Source organism: Moschus berezovskii, chromosome 5 (genome assembly GCF_049115385.1).
Source record: "Moschus berezovskii isolate FMDL1 chromosome 5, NW_MosBer_1.0, whole genome shotgun sequence".
In the NCBI taxonomy this organism is placed as follows: domain Eukaryota; kingdom Metazoa; phylum Chordata; class Mammalia; order Artiodactyla; family Moschidae; genus Moschus; species Moschus berezovskii.
In genome coordinates, this window is record NC_142464.1 from 88302917 (window position 1) to 88316684 (window position 13768).

Genomic DNA, 13768 nt, shown 5'->3' on the forward strand with positions numbered 1-13768 from the left:
CTTTAGCATCAGTCCTTCCAATGAACACCCAGGATTGAACTCCTTTAGAATGGACTGGTTGGATCTCCTTGCAGTCCGAGGGACTCTCAAGAGTCTTCTCCAGCACCACAGTTCAAAAGCATCAGTTCTTCGGTGATCAGCTTTCTTCACAGTCCAACTCTGACATCCATACATGACCACTGGAAAAACCATAGCCTTGACTAGACGGACCTTTGTTGGCAAAGTAATGTCTCTGCTTTTAAGGAGACAAACCATAGACCTCACTATTCCAGTTGCTCCCATAGCCTCTACTAACATTTATCATTTTGTTTCTCCAGAATCCACTCATGGTAACTTTCAATCTATCGGTTTATGTGGCACACCTAGTTAATTGACTGAGATTCTAATCTCTGACAACTTTGAACTTCTGCCTCTATCTAGCAAATGGCTGCTGTATTTGTTGATTTACACTTACAGATGGACACTAGAGTTTCAGGAGGTATCCTGGAAAATCACCTAAATGTCTAATATATTCCTCCATCTGTGATCAGTCACTCAGTCATGTCTGACTCTTTGGGACCCTATGGACTATAGCCTACCAGGTTCGTTTGTCCATGGGAATTCTCAGGCAAGAATATTGGAGTGAGTTGCCATTTCCTTCTCCAGGGGATCTTCCTGACCCAAAGATAGAACCCATGTCTCCTGCATTGGCAGGCAGATTCTTTACCATATTCCTCAGTATTCCCATTATAAATCAAAAGCACAAAACCTTTATGTAGATAAGAGTCAACCACTGCTAGTATGATAACTTCTTTATTTGCTTTGTTTACTGACATAAAGTAAACATAATGACTATGGTTTTTGATTCAGTAAAACTCTCACATTGCTTCTTTTTGAAAATGACCCTCCACCCCAAACATAGGAACTAGTACATCTAGACCCACAGAGTCTAAAATTACAGGCTCAGATTCCCCAAATTAATGTTGGTAAGTGGGAACACTCATTCCTACACCATAATTCCTGAGTTTATATATTCTACCTACTGGCTCCAAAATCACTGCAGATGCTGATTGCAGCCATGAAATTAAGACGCTTACTCCTTGGAAGGAAAGTTATGACCAACCGTGATAGTATATTAAAAAGCAGAGACATTACTTTGCCAACAAAGTTCCGTCTAGTCAAGGCTATGGTCTTTCCCGTGGTCATGTATGGATGTGAGAGTTGGACTGTGAAGAAAGCTGATCGCCGAAGAATTGATGCTTTTGAACTGTGGTGTTGGAGAAGACTCTTGAGAGTCCCTTGTACCGCAAGGAGATCCAACCAGTCCATTCTAAGGGAGATCGATCCTGGGTATTCATTGGAAGGACTGATGCTAAAGCTGAAACTGCAATACTTTGGCCACCTCATGAGACGAGTTGACTCACTGGAAAAGACTCTGATGCTAGGAAAGGTTGGGGGCGGGAGGAGAAGGGGACGACAGAGAATGAGATGGCTGGATGGCATCACCGACTCTGTGGACATGAGTTTGAGTGAACTCCGGGAGTTGGTGATGAACAGGGAGGCCTGGCGTGCTGTGATTCATGGGGTCGGGGAGAGTCGGACATGACTGAGCGACTGAACTGAACTGAACTGAAACATTCTACTTGATTTTATGTTTCAGAGTTATAAGTGAGTAAGATAATTCTGTCTGTTAATCAAATAAGACTGATTTTAAATTTTCATTTTTTATCTAATAAGAAGCAAAAATACTTACCATTGAGTGTTTTTAAAACACACGGAAAAATATAAGAATATTCTTACTCTGAAATATTCATGCTCATTTATATACCTTAAACGTGTATAGTTCTTCAAGGTATAAAAATTAAATTAATTACTTTTTTAACCCTAAAAGATAAACAATTATAAAACTGCCTAAAATTTTTAATTTGTTCAGATTATCATTCTAAGCCATGGGTTAATATTTGTGCACTGCCTCAAATCAGGAAATTTCTTTTTGCTCAATGATAAGAAATGGTATCTTTCAAAATTTTTATTGATCTATATATACTCTTTATTTTCATTCCAATCCGAAAGAAAGGCAATGCCAAAGAATGCTCAAACTACCGCTCAGTTGCACTCATTGCACATGTTATTAAAGTAATACTCAAAATTCTCCAAGCCAGTCTTCAGCAATACATGAACCGTGAACTTCCAGATGTTCAAGTTGGTTTTAGAAAAGGCAGAGGAACCAGAGATCAAATTGCCAACATCCACTGTATCATAAAAAAAGCAAGAGAGTTCCAGAAAAGCATCTATTTCTGCTTTATTGACTATGCCAAAGCCTTTGACTGTGTGGATCACAACAAACTGTGGAAAATTCTGAAAGAGATGGGAATACCAGACCATCTGACCTGCCTCTTGAGAAACCTGTATGCAGGTCAGGAAGCAACAGTTAGAACTGGACATGGAAAAACAGTCTGGTTTCAAATAGGAAAAGGAGTACGTCAAGGCTGTATATTGTCACCCTGCTTATTTAACTTATATGCAGAATACATCATGAGGAACGCTGGGCTGGAAGAAGCACAAGCTGGAATCAAGATTGCTGGGAGAAATATCAATAACCTCAGATATGCAGATGACACCATCCTTATGGTAGAAAGTGAAGAAGAACTCAAGAATCTCTTGATGAAGGTGAAAGAAGACAGTGAAAAAGTTGTTTTAAAGCTCAACATTCAGAAAACAGAGATCATGGCATCTGGTCCCATCACTTCATGGGAAATAGATGGACAAACAGTGGAAACAGTGTCAGACTTTATTTTGGGGGGCTCCAAAATCACTGCAGATGGTGATTGCAGCTTTGAAATTAAAAGATGCTTACTCCTTGAAGTAAAGTTATGGCCAACCTAGACAGCATATTAAAAATCAGAGACATTACTTTGTCAACAAAGGTCCATTTATTCAAGGCTATGGTTTTTCCAGTAGTCATGTATGGATGTGAGAGTTGGACTATAAAGAAAGCTGAGTGCCAAAGTATTGATGGTTTTGAACTGTGGTGTTGGACAAGACTCTTGAGAGACCCATGGACTGCAAGGAGATCCAACCGTTCCGTTCCGTTCCGTTCAGTCGCTCAGTCGTGTCCGACTCTTTGCGACCCGGTGGACTGTAGCCTACCAGGCATCTCCGTCCATGGGATTCTCCAGGCAAGAATACTGGAGTGGGTTACCATTTCCTTCTCCAGGGGATCTTTCCAACCCAGGGATCGAACCCGGGTCTCCCGCATTAGAGGCAGACGCTTTAACCTCTGAGCCACCAGGTCCTAAAGGAGATCAGTGGGTGTTCATTGGAAGGACTGATGTTGAAGCTGAAACTCCAATACTTTGGCCACCTGATGCGAAGAGCTGACTCATTGGAAAAGACCCTGATGCTGGGAAAGATTGAAGGCAGGGGGAAAAGTGGATGACAGAGGATGAGATGGATGGATGAAATTGCCGAATCAATGGACATGAGTTTGGCTAAACTTCAAGAGTTGGTGATGGACAAGAAGGCTTGGTGTGCTGCAGTTCCTGGGGTTGCAGAGTCTGACATGACTAAGCGACTGAACTGACTGATTGTTTTTATTGGAGCAAGTATATAATTTTATTTAAAAAATTTAAGATTTTAGTTAGCATTTCTCTATTTAATTAAAATTTTAGTCAGATTTATACCTTTGAAACTTTATGAATATACTTAAATGGGCTTCCCTTGTTGCTCAACTGGTAAAGAATCCACCGGCATTGCAGGAGACCTGGGTACTGTCTCTGGGTTGGGAAAAGAGGACGGAAAGTCTACCCACTCCAAGTTTCTGGAGAATTCCATGGACTGTATAGTCCATGGGGTCACAAAGAGTAGGACATGACTCAGTGAATCTCATTTTCACTTTTTTTCAAATGTGGCTCACACTTGAAATTATACTCATAAAAGTTCTAAAAACTACAATGACTCCAAAAACTGTATTTAATATTTGTTTTAAACTTATATCAGAATAATTGTAATTTTCCTTTGTAATAGAAATTGTTTTTGCAACTTTCATATTGCAAAATTTATTTGTCTCTCTTAATTTAAATAACATTATAACCCTTTAATGTAAACCTTATTAAATTTTCTTGATTCCAAATCATTTGACTTACTAGAGATAACAACTTGATCAGTATTTTCCTAGTCCCAGTGAGCTAATAAACCTGTCAAAGGTAAAGTTGAATAGAATTTTCTTCTTCAATGATTTCTTAATAGTTCAAAAAGATTTAATAATTGGTGGTAAACTGAAACATCTGTCAAAACTGTTTCACATCCATGAAATAATTCCAAAATTACATTTTAAATCATTTATTATTCAGAAAAGGTTTACTTCTACTGCTTTCTTTTATTTCTTCTATGACATTTTTATTAGTGAGTTAGTATTAATGGCTTAGTCGTGTCCAACTCTTTGTGACCCCATGGACTGTAGCCTGCCAGGCTCTTCTGTCTATGGGATTCTCCAGGCAAGAATACTGGAGTGGATAGTGATTCCCTTCTCCAGGGGATCTTCAAGACCAAGGATTGAACTCAGGTCTCCCACGTTGCAGGCAGATTCTTTACCATCTGACCCATCAGGGAAAGCCCAAACCTATATTTTTCATAGTTATGCCTAGACATATATGTTCATGTGACACATATTTTCTAATAGCTTATCTTCTTTAACAGTCGTAATTTGTGATAATGCAGAATATAATTCTTTCCATTAATATTTCCTATCTCTTTCCCTTTAATTTGGCTTATTACTTTTGTATATAATGCATTAATGAATTATAATATTTATTTTTGTCAGGAGTTTATTAGAGGTAGTATTGAGATGAATTACAATATTTAGTAACTTGAACTTTTAGGTCATTTTCCAGGCTACAATAACAAGCTATTACATATTGGTTGGTTTAAACAATGAAAATTAATGTTTTGCAGTTCTAGAGGATGTGAAGGTCTACATTTGGATGCCTGAAGATTCAGACTGACTTTAAGAGTTCTCTTTATTGTTGGCAAACAACTGTCTTTTTATTTGTATCCTCTACCTGGGAGAGACAGAGAAAGGGGAAAGTAGGTCTCTCACCTGTCTTCTATAATCCCATCATTAGAACTCTACCTTCAATACCAAATTACTGTCCCCTAAAGATCATGGTCGGAGAAGGCAATGGCAAGCCACTCCAGTACTCTTGCCTAGAAAATCCCATGGATGGAGGAGCCTGGTAGGCTGCAGTCCATGGGATCGCTATGAGTCGGACATGACTGAGCGACTTCACTTTCACTTTTCACTTTCACACATTGGAGAAGGAAATGACAACCCACTCCAGTGTTCTTGCCTGGAGAATCCCAGGGACAGGGGAGCCTGGTAGGCTGCCGTCTATGGGGTCGCACAGGGTCGGACACGACTGAAGTGACTTAGCAGCAGCAAAGATCATGGTAGTGTCATCTGAATATCTGAGGTTATTGATATTTCTCCCAGCAATCTTGATTCCAGCATGTGCTTCTTCCGTCCCAGCGTTCATCATGATGTACTCTGCATATAAGTTAATGAGCAAGGTGACAATATACAGCCTTAACGTACCCCTTTTTCCTATTTGGAACCAGTCTGTTGTTCCATGGACAGTTCTGACTGTTGCTTCCTGACCTGCATACAGGTTTCTCAAGAGGCAGGTGAGGTGGTACAGTATTCCCATCTCTTTCAGAATTTTCCACAGTATATTGTGATCCACACAGTCAAAGGCTTTGGCATAGTCAATGAAGCAGAAATAGATGTATTTCTGGAACTCTCTTGCTTTCTCTATGATCCAGCAGATATTGGCAACTTGATCTCTGGTGCCTCTGCCTTTTCTAAAACCTGCTTGAACATCTGGGAGTTCACGGTTCACATATTGCTGAAGCCTGGCTTGGAGAATTTTGAACATGACTTTACCAGCATGTGAGATAAGTGCAATTGTGTGGTAGTTTGAGCATTCTTTGGCATTGCCTTTCTTTGGGATTGGAATGAAGACTGACCTTTTCCAGTGCTGCGGCCACTGCTGAGTTTTCCAAATCTGCTGGCATATTAGTGCAGCACTTTCACAGCATCATCATTCAAGATTTGAAATAGCTCAACTGGAATTCCATCACCTCCACTAGCTTTGTTTGTAGTGATGCTTTCTCAGTTCAATTCAGTCGCTCAGTCGTGTCCAACTCTCCGCAACCCCATGAATCACAGCACGCCAGGCCTCCCTGTCCATCACCAACTCCCGGAGTTCACTCAAACTCATGTCCACAGAGTCGGTGATGCCATCCAGCCATCTCATTCTCGGCCGTCCCCTTCTCCTCCCGCCCCCAACCTTTCCCAGCATCAGAGTCTTTTCCAGTGAGTCAACTCGTTTCATGAGGTGACCAAAGTATTGCAGTTTCAGCTTTAGCATCAGTCCTTCCAATGAACACCCAGGATCGCTCTCCCTTAGAATGGACTGGTTGGATCTCCTTGCAGTACAAGGGACTCTCAAGAGTCTTCTCCAACACCACAGTTCAAAAGCATCAATTCTTCGGCGATCAGCTTTCTTCACAGTCCAAATCTCACATCCATACATGACCATGGGAAAAACCATAGCCTTGACTAGACGGACCTTTTTGGGCAAAGTAATGTCTCTGCTTTTTAATATATTATCAAGGTTGATCAAAACTTTCCTTCCAAGGAGTAAGCGTCTTTTAATTTGATGGCTGCAATCAGCATCCGCAGTGATTTTTAAAGTCTGACACTATTTCCACCATTTTTCCATCTATTTCCCATGAAATGATGGGACCAGATGCCATGATCTTTGTTTTCTGAATGTTGAGCTTCAAGCCAACCCTTTCACTCTCCTCTTTTACTTTCATCAAGAGGCTTTTGAGTTCCTCTTCACTTTCCAACATAAGGGTAGTGTCATCTACATATCTGAGATTATTGATATTTCTCCCAGCAATCTTGATTCCAGCTTGTGCTTCTTCCAGCCCAGCGTTCCTCATGATGTACTCTGCATAGAAGTTAAATAAGCAAGGTGACAATATACAGCCTTGACGCACTCCCTTTCCTATTTGGAACCAGTCTGTTGTTCCATGTAAGGTTCTAATTGTTGCTTCCTGACCTGCATACAGGTTTCTCAAGAGGCAGGTCAGATGGTCTGGTATTCCCAACTCTTTCAGAATGTTCCACAGTTTATTGTGATCCACACTGTCAAAGGCTTTGGCATAGTCAATATAGCAGAAATAGATGTTTTTCTGGGACTCTCTTGCTTTCTCCATGATCCAGCGTATGTTGGCAATTTGATCTCTGGTGCTTCTGCCTTTTCTAACACCTACTTGAACATCTAGGAGTTCACGGTTCATATATTGCTGAAGCCTGGCTTGGAGAATTTTGAGCATGACTTTACTAGCGTGTGAGATGAGTGCAATTGTGTGGTAGTTTGAGCATTCTTTGGCATTCCCTTTCTTTGGGATTGGAATGAAGACACCTTTTCCAGTCCTGGGGCCACTGCTGAGTTTTCCAAATCTGCTGGCATATTGAGTGCAGCACTTTCACAGCATCATCTTTCAAGATTTGAAATAGCTCAACTTGACTTCCATCACCACCACTAACTTAAGGCCCACTTAACTTCACATTCCAAGATGTCTGGCTCTAAGTCAGTGATCACGTTATCGTGACTATCTTGGTCGTGAAGATCTTTTTTGTACAGTTCTTCTGTGTATTCTTGCAACCTCTTCTCAATATCTTCTGCTTCTGTTAGGTCCATACCATTTCTGTCCTTTATCGAGCCCATCTTTGCATGAAATATTCCCTTGGAGTCTCTAATTTTCTTGAAGAGATCTCTTGTTTTTCCTATTCTGTTTTTTTCCTCTATTTCTTTGCATTGATCACTGAGGAAAACTTTCTTATCTCTCCTTTCTATTCTTTGGAACTAACTCTGCATTCAGATGCTTATATCTTACCTTTTCTCCTTTGCTTTTCGCTTTTCTTCTTTTCATAGCTATTTAAGGCCTCCTCAGACAGCCATTTCACTGTTTTGCATTTCTTTTCCATGGGGATGGTCTTGGTCCCTGTCTCCTGTACAATGTCTCGAACCTCCGTCCAGAGTTCATCAGACATTCTATATATCAGATCTAGTCCCTTAAATCTATTTCTTACTTCCACTGCATAATCATAAGGGATTTGATTTAGGTCATATCTGAATGGTCTAGTGGTTTTCCCTACTTTCTTCAATTTAAGTCTGAATTTGGCAATAAGGAGTTCATGATCTGAGCCACAGTCAGCTCCTGGTCTTGTTTTTGCTAAGTGTATACAGCTTCTCCATCTTTGGCTGCAAAGAATATAATCAGTCTGATTTCAGTGTTGACCATCTGGTGATGTCTATGTGTAGAGTCTTCTCTTGTGTTGTTGGAAGAGGGTGTTTGCTATGACCAGTGCGTTCACTTGACAAAACTGTATTAGCCTTTGCCCTGCTTCATTCCGTGCTCCAAGGCCAAATTTGCCTGTTACTCCAGGTGTTTCTTGACTTCCTACTTTTGCATTCCAGTCCTCTATAATGAAAAGGACATCTTTTTGGGGTGTTAGTTCCAAAAGGTCTTGTAGGTCTTCATAGAATCGTTCAACTTCCGCTTCTTCAGCGTTACTGGTTGGGGCATAGGCCTGGATTACTCTACTATTGAATGGTTTGCCTTGGAAACGAACAGAAATCATCCTGTCATTTTTAAGATTGCATCCAAGTACTGCATTTCGGACTCTTTTGTTGACCATGATGACTACTCCATTTCTTCTAAGGGATTCCTGCCCACAGTAGTAGATATAATGGTCATCTGAGTTAAATTCACCCATTCCAGTCCATTTTAATTCACTGATTCCTAGAATGTCGACGTTCACTCTTGCCATCTCCTGTTTGACCACTTCCAATTTTCCTTGATTCATGGACCTAACATTCCAAGTTCCTATGGTGCTCTTTACAGCACCATACCTTACTTCTATCACCGGTCACATCCACAACTGGGTATAGGTTTTGCTTTTGCTCCATGCCTTCATTCCTTCTAGAGTTATTTCTCCACTGATCTCCAGTAGCATACTGGGCACCTACAGACCTGGGGAATTCCTCATTCAGTATCCTATCATTTTGCCCTTTGATACTGTTCATGGGGTTCTCAAGACAAGTATACTGAAGTGGTTTGCCATTCCCTTCTCCAGTGGACCACATTCGGCTGTGGTCCATGTGATCAGAACGACTAGTTTCCTGTGATTATGATTTTAGTGTGTCTGCCCTCTGATGTCCCCTCGCAATACCTACCATCTTATTTGGGTTTCTCTTACCTTGGGCACTACCCTTATGGCAGAAAGTGAAGAGGAACTCAAAAGCCTCTTGATGAAAGGGAAAGAGGAGAGTGAAAAGGTTGGCTTAAAGCTCAACATTCAGAAAACAAAGATCATGCCATCTGGCCCCAACACTTCATGGGAAATAGATGGAAAAACAGTGTAAACAGTGTCAGACTTTATTTTTTTGGGCTCCAAAATCACTGCAGATGCTGATTGCATCCATGAAATTAAAAGACGCTTGCTCCTTGGAAGGAAAGTTATGACCAACCTTGATAGTAACATTTCTCATAGCCATCAATAGTTCAGTGTTGAGTTCATGAATAGTTTTTAAAGTTTGGGACAAACTGTAGTATTTGCTATTTGAAGTGCTATTTGTAATTGGCATATTACAATGTAACATTGGTCTTCATTTCCAACTTAAAATGCCTAAAAGTGCCTAACAGGTTTTTAGATTTGTGAATTTTAGTTGAAATGTATTTTACGATGTTACTAAACCTGCAGAAATATTGAAATATTTCAGAGAACTTAAAAAAAAAAAAAAGGAATAGAATGTCAGGATCCAAGTGGGAGTCAGATTATGGTCTGTCCATCAGAAATTACCAAAAAACTAAGGTAATACACCTTTTGCTCTCATATTTATGGCTATGTCCCCAAGGTAACTGGTGGTTGCTGCTCTATGGAAGTCTTTTAATAAATTAAGAAAACTTTTTTTCCGGAAACAAACAAACAAAAAAAACCAGAGACATTACTTTGCCAACCAAGGTCCGTCTAGTCAAGGCAATGGTTTTTCCCGTGGTCATGTATGGAAAGAGTTGGACTGTGAAGAAAGCTGATCGCCGAAGAATTGGTGCTTTTGAACTGTGGTGCTGGAGAAGACTCTTGAGAGTCCCTTGGACTGCAAGGAGATCCAACCAGTCCATTCTAAAGGAGATCAATCCTGGGTGTTCATTGGAAGGACTGATGCTAAAGCTGAAACTCCAATATTTTGGCCACCTCATGCGAAGAGTTGACTCACTGGAAAAGACTCTGATGCTGGGAGGGATTGGGGGTGGGAGGAGACAGGGACGACAGAGAATGAGATGGCTGGATGGCATCACCCACTCGATGGATATGAGTTTGAGTAAACTCTGGGAGTTGGTGATGGGAAGGGAGGCCTGGTGTGCTGTGATTCATGGGGTCGCAAAGAGTCGGACACGACTGAGTGACAGAACTGAAATGAACTGAACTTTTATTTAACGTACATTTCTTTTTATTCTTATAGTAATCATTTTAGTGTTCTTACATTCCTTATTTCAATAAATTAATAATTTTGAAAAATAATGGTATCCTACATAATGTATTAATATAATGGTTATAAACATAAATATTTGTAAACTATGTATTAATTAGATATCCCTAACTTTAAATGGGCTTGGCAGGATGGTAGATAACTAACTTCTTTGGCCTCGGAAATGTGTCAACATAAATTCCAATGTAAAATTTTGGATATGGAATATGTTTAGCTCTTAAACCAAAATCGATTTTGAACTTTTCTAGTGTTACAAAGGAGAAGGCAATGGCATCCCACTTCAGTACTCTTGCCTGGAAAATCCCATGAACGGAGGAGCCTAGTAGGCTGCAGTCCATAGGGTCAGGAAGAGTCAGACACGACTGAGCGACTTCACTTTCACTTTTCACTTGCATGCTTTGGAGAAGGAAATGGCAACACACTCCAGTGTTCTTGCCTGGAGAATCCCAGGGATGGGGGAGCCTGGTGGGCTGCTGTCTATGGGGTTGCACAGAGTGGGACACGACTGAAGCGATGTAGCAGAAGCAGCAGTGTTACAAAATAGTTTAGTTTCTAAAACAAAAAATAATAAATAATATTATCATAATAAATAAGATTGATGGCAATCAATTAAAGACTTAGGCAATATCTGAAATACTTTTTTTGTTTGGGTATTGGAATTCTCGGGAATTATTGAAAAGTGATAGTACTGCCTCAAGAGAGAAAACAAAGTGATGACTGATTATTAAATATAACATAAATGAAATATTGATCCATTTAATATGGAAAACATACTTACTTTTAAATGCATTATATTTCATTTCAGATACAAAGTTTTAGATTTGTTCTTTGTGATTTTACACACTGAAGCAGAAGTAGTAGTACCATCAACGGAGGTTAGTGTTTGACTTATCATAACAAGGGTATTTTAAGAGATAATCCCAAACTGAATTGGCAGTATTGAAAATCCATTAGTTTTTGAACACTGAAGATGCTCTACACTGTATTGAAAAAGTAATATTTTTTTGAAGGAAATAGCCTTTACTTCTTTATTTCTAATTATAACATTCTCATTTTTACACAATTTACACATTTTCACTGAACTCCCTGGTGGCTCAGAGGTTAAAGCGTCTGCCTCCAATGCGGGAGACCCGGGTTCGATCCCTGGGTTGGGAAGATCCCTGGAGAAGGAAACGGTAACCCACTCCAGTATTCTTGCCTGGAGAATCCCATGGATGGAGAAGCCTGGTAGGCTACAGTCCACTGGGTCGCAAAGAGTCGGACACGACTGAGCGACTGAACAGAACAGAACAGAATACAATGCAAACAAAATTTTTAAGACTTTCTTTACCATTTATGACACATGACATAACTGTAACTCTTTAAAACTTCCTTAAAAGAAAGTTGAAATTTTAATTTTCACTGTGAACCTGTCTGATCAAAAAGTAAAGGACATCACCACCACATGAATTAAAACAAAGAATGGAATAAAAAACAAAAGTGGAATCTATATAATCAGCAAATTATCTGATAAGACATATTAACTACTTCACATTTCTACTTAGCACAAGTGAGAATAAACTGGTTCCAAGGTACTACAGATTTGGCATTTTTACTCTTAAGCTTTAAATCATAGTGTTACTCTACTCAAGTCATCTCTAAGAAAATGGCACTGTTCATAAGTACAAAAATGATTATATCCAGGAGGTGGTATTCTACACAGTCAAGATAACAAGAAAATTCTTTATAAAATTAGATTTTTAAAAATGCAGACTATCTGGTAATTACCAGTATCTCAAAAGCTAAAACAAGAAAAATACAGAAAATAGAGAAGTACTCATTGAATGATATTATTTTGCTTTGAGGAAACCAGAAATGATTCTATTTCAAAAAATAACTAATAATGATAAGAGATGTAATTAATACACCATAGATATTTTAAGCCAAACCACGCTTTTCTGCTCAGAACAACTCTTGATTTTTGCATTCTTAATCTCCTTTGTCCAGAAGAGGACCACATTTTAAGCCATTATTTGAACAGAGTTCATAAATCTAAAGCCACTTTTCTTCGCAGGACGTTTTCATTTTAGTATTCATACATAAGCTGCAAAAAGGCAAATGAAAGTCAGTTATAAGAATCTGTAGCATAATAAATGCCAATTTACAGTAACTGTCAGCAGACTTCTATACTGAAGCCGAAAAGTTGCTACAGTACAGGTGAGAACTGACATGGTTCTTCCATAGACTCAGACTTCATTTAGTAATACTGTCATAAGATCCAAAAAGAAACCTTTCAAAGTTTCATAATTTCCCAAACAATTTTCCTCTGGATGCACAGCCTGTTCATTCCTTCAATCCTTTTTTTAGTCATTTAGCTTTTGCAATGTTTTCTTGACGTTTTTGTTTCTTCTTTTGTTCCTTTTCCCTGGCCTCAATCATCTTGGCCAATTTCCAAGACAGCACAGCACTTCCTAGAAACAATGGAGTCAGAGCCAAAATAACTGTTGTAAGGAAGCCATATGGGTCCTTTGCAGCCCATTCCACAACATACTCAGCCCAAGCCTTTAAATCAAACATCTTCGTGGAGGCCTTAAACTTTCGTGATCTCTAATTCTGTCCTGGGATTATCAGCCAGTCACAATTTCAGATGACCTTTGGTCGGCTGTCTTCTTTAACGCTACCAATAGACTTCTGAGAGAAGGCTTAAATTCTATATACTTCCGTGCACCTGAGTTTCGGACCCCAGGTGCAAGCACCCTCCACACTTTAAAGAATATTCTTCTTCCTTCCGAAAAGGATCCACTAGGCGTGATCTTCGGATGAGACCCGCACGGCGCCCGAAGCTGAGGGCACTTCGCAGCCCCCCGCACTTTCCTTTCCCTGTGCTTTCCCCTCGCTCACCCTTGCTCACCCTGCCCGGCGGCCCGCCTCTGGGGCCACGCTTCCCCGACCCTCCGCCTCGGCGAGCGAGGGCCCGGCGGGGCTCCAACAGCCGGCGGCCCCCGGGAATCAGGGGTCGACCCCGCCACACCCTGGGCCGCCGGCGCCGAAGCCACCTCCGCTGAGCAGCGGGGCGAAAACCGCGGGAGCGACCCCCAACCGCCTCCCCTACAGCTAGCCGGGGACGACGGGGTCGGACCCGCACTCCCGACTTGAAAAAGTAATATTTTTAGAAATATTTTACA

At 40.4% G+C, this 13768-nt stretch overlaps 1 pseudogene; it reads right to left on the minus strand.

The window, feature by feature from the left end:
• Positions 1-12829: 12829 nt before the first annotated feature.
• On the minus strand, positions 12830-13289 carry LOC148777867 (small integral membrane protein 15-like; annotated as a pseudogene).
• Between the last annotated feature and the right edge of the window lie 479 nt (positions 13290-13768).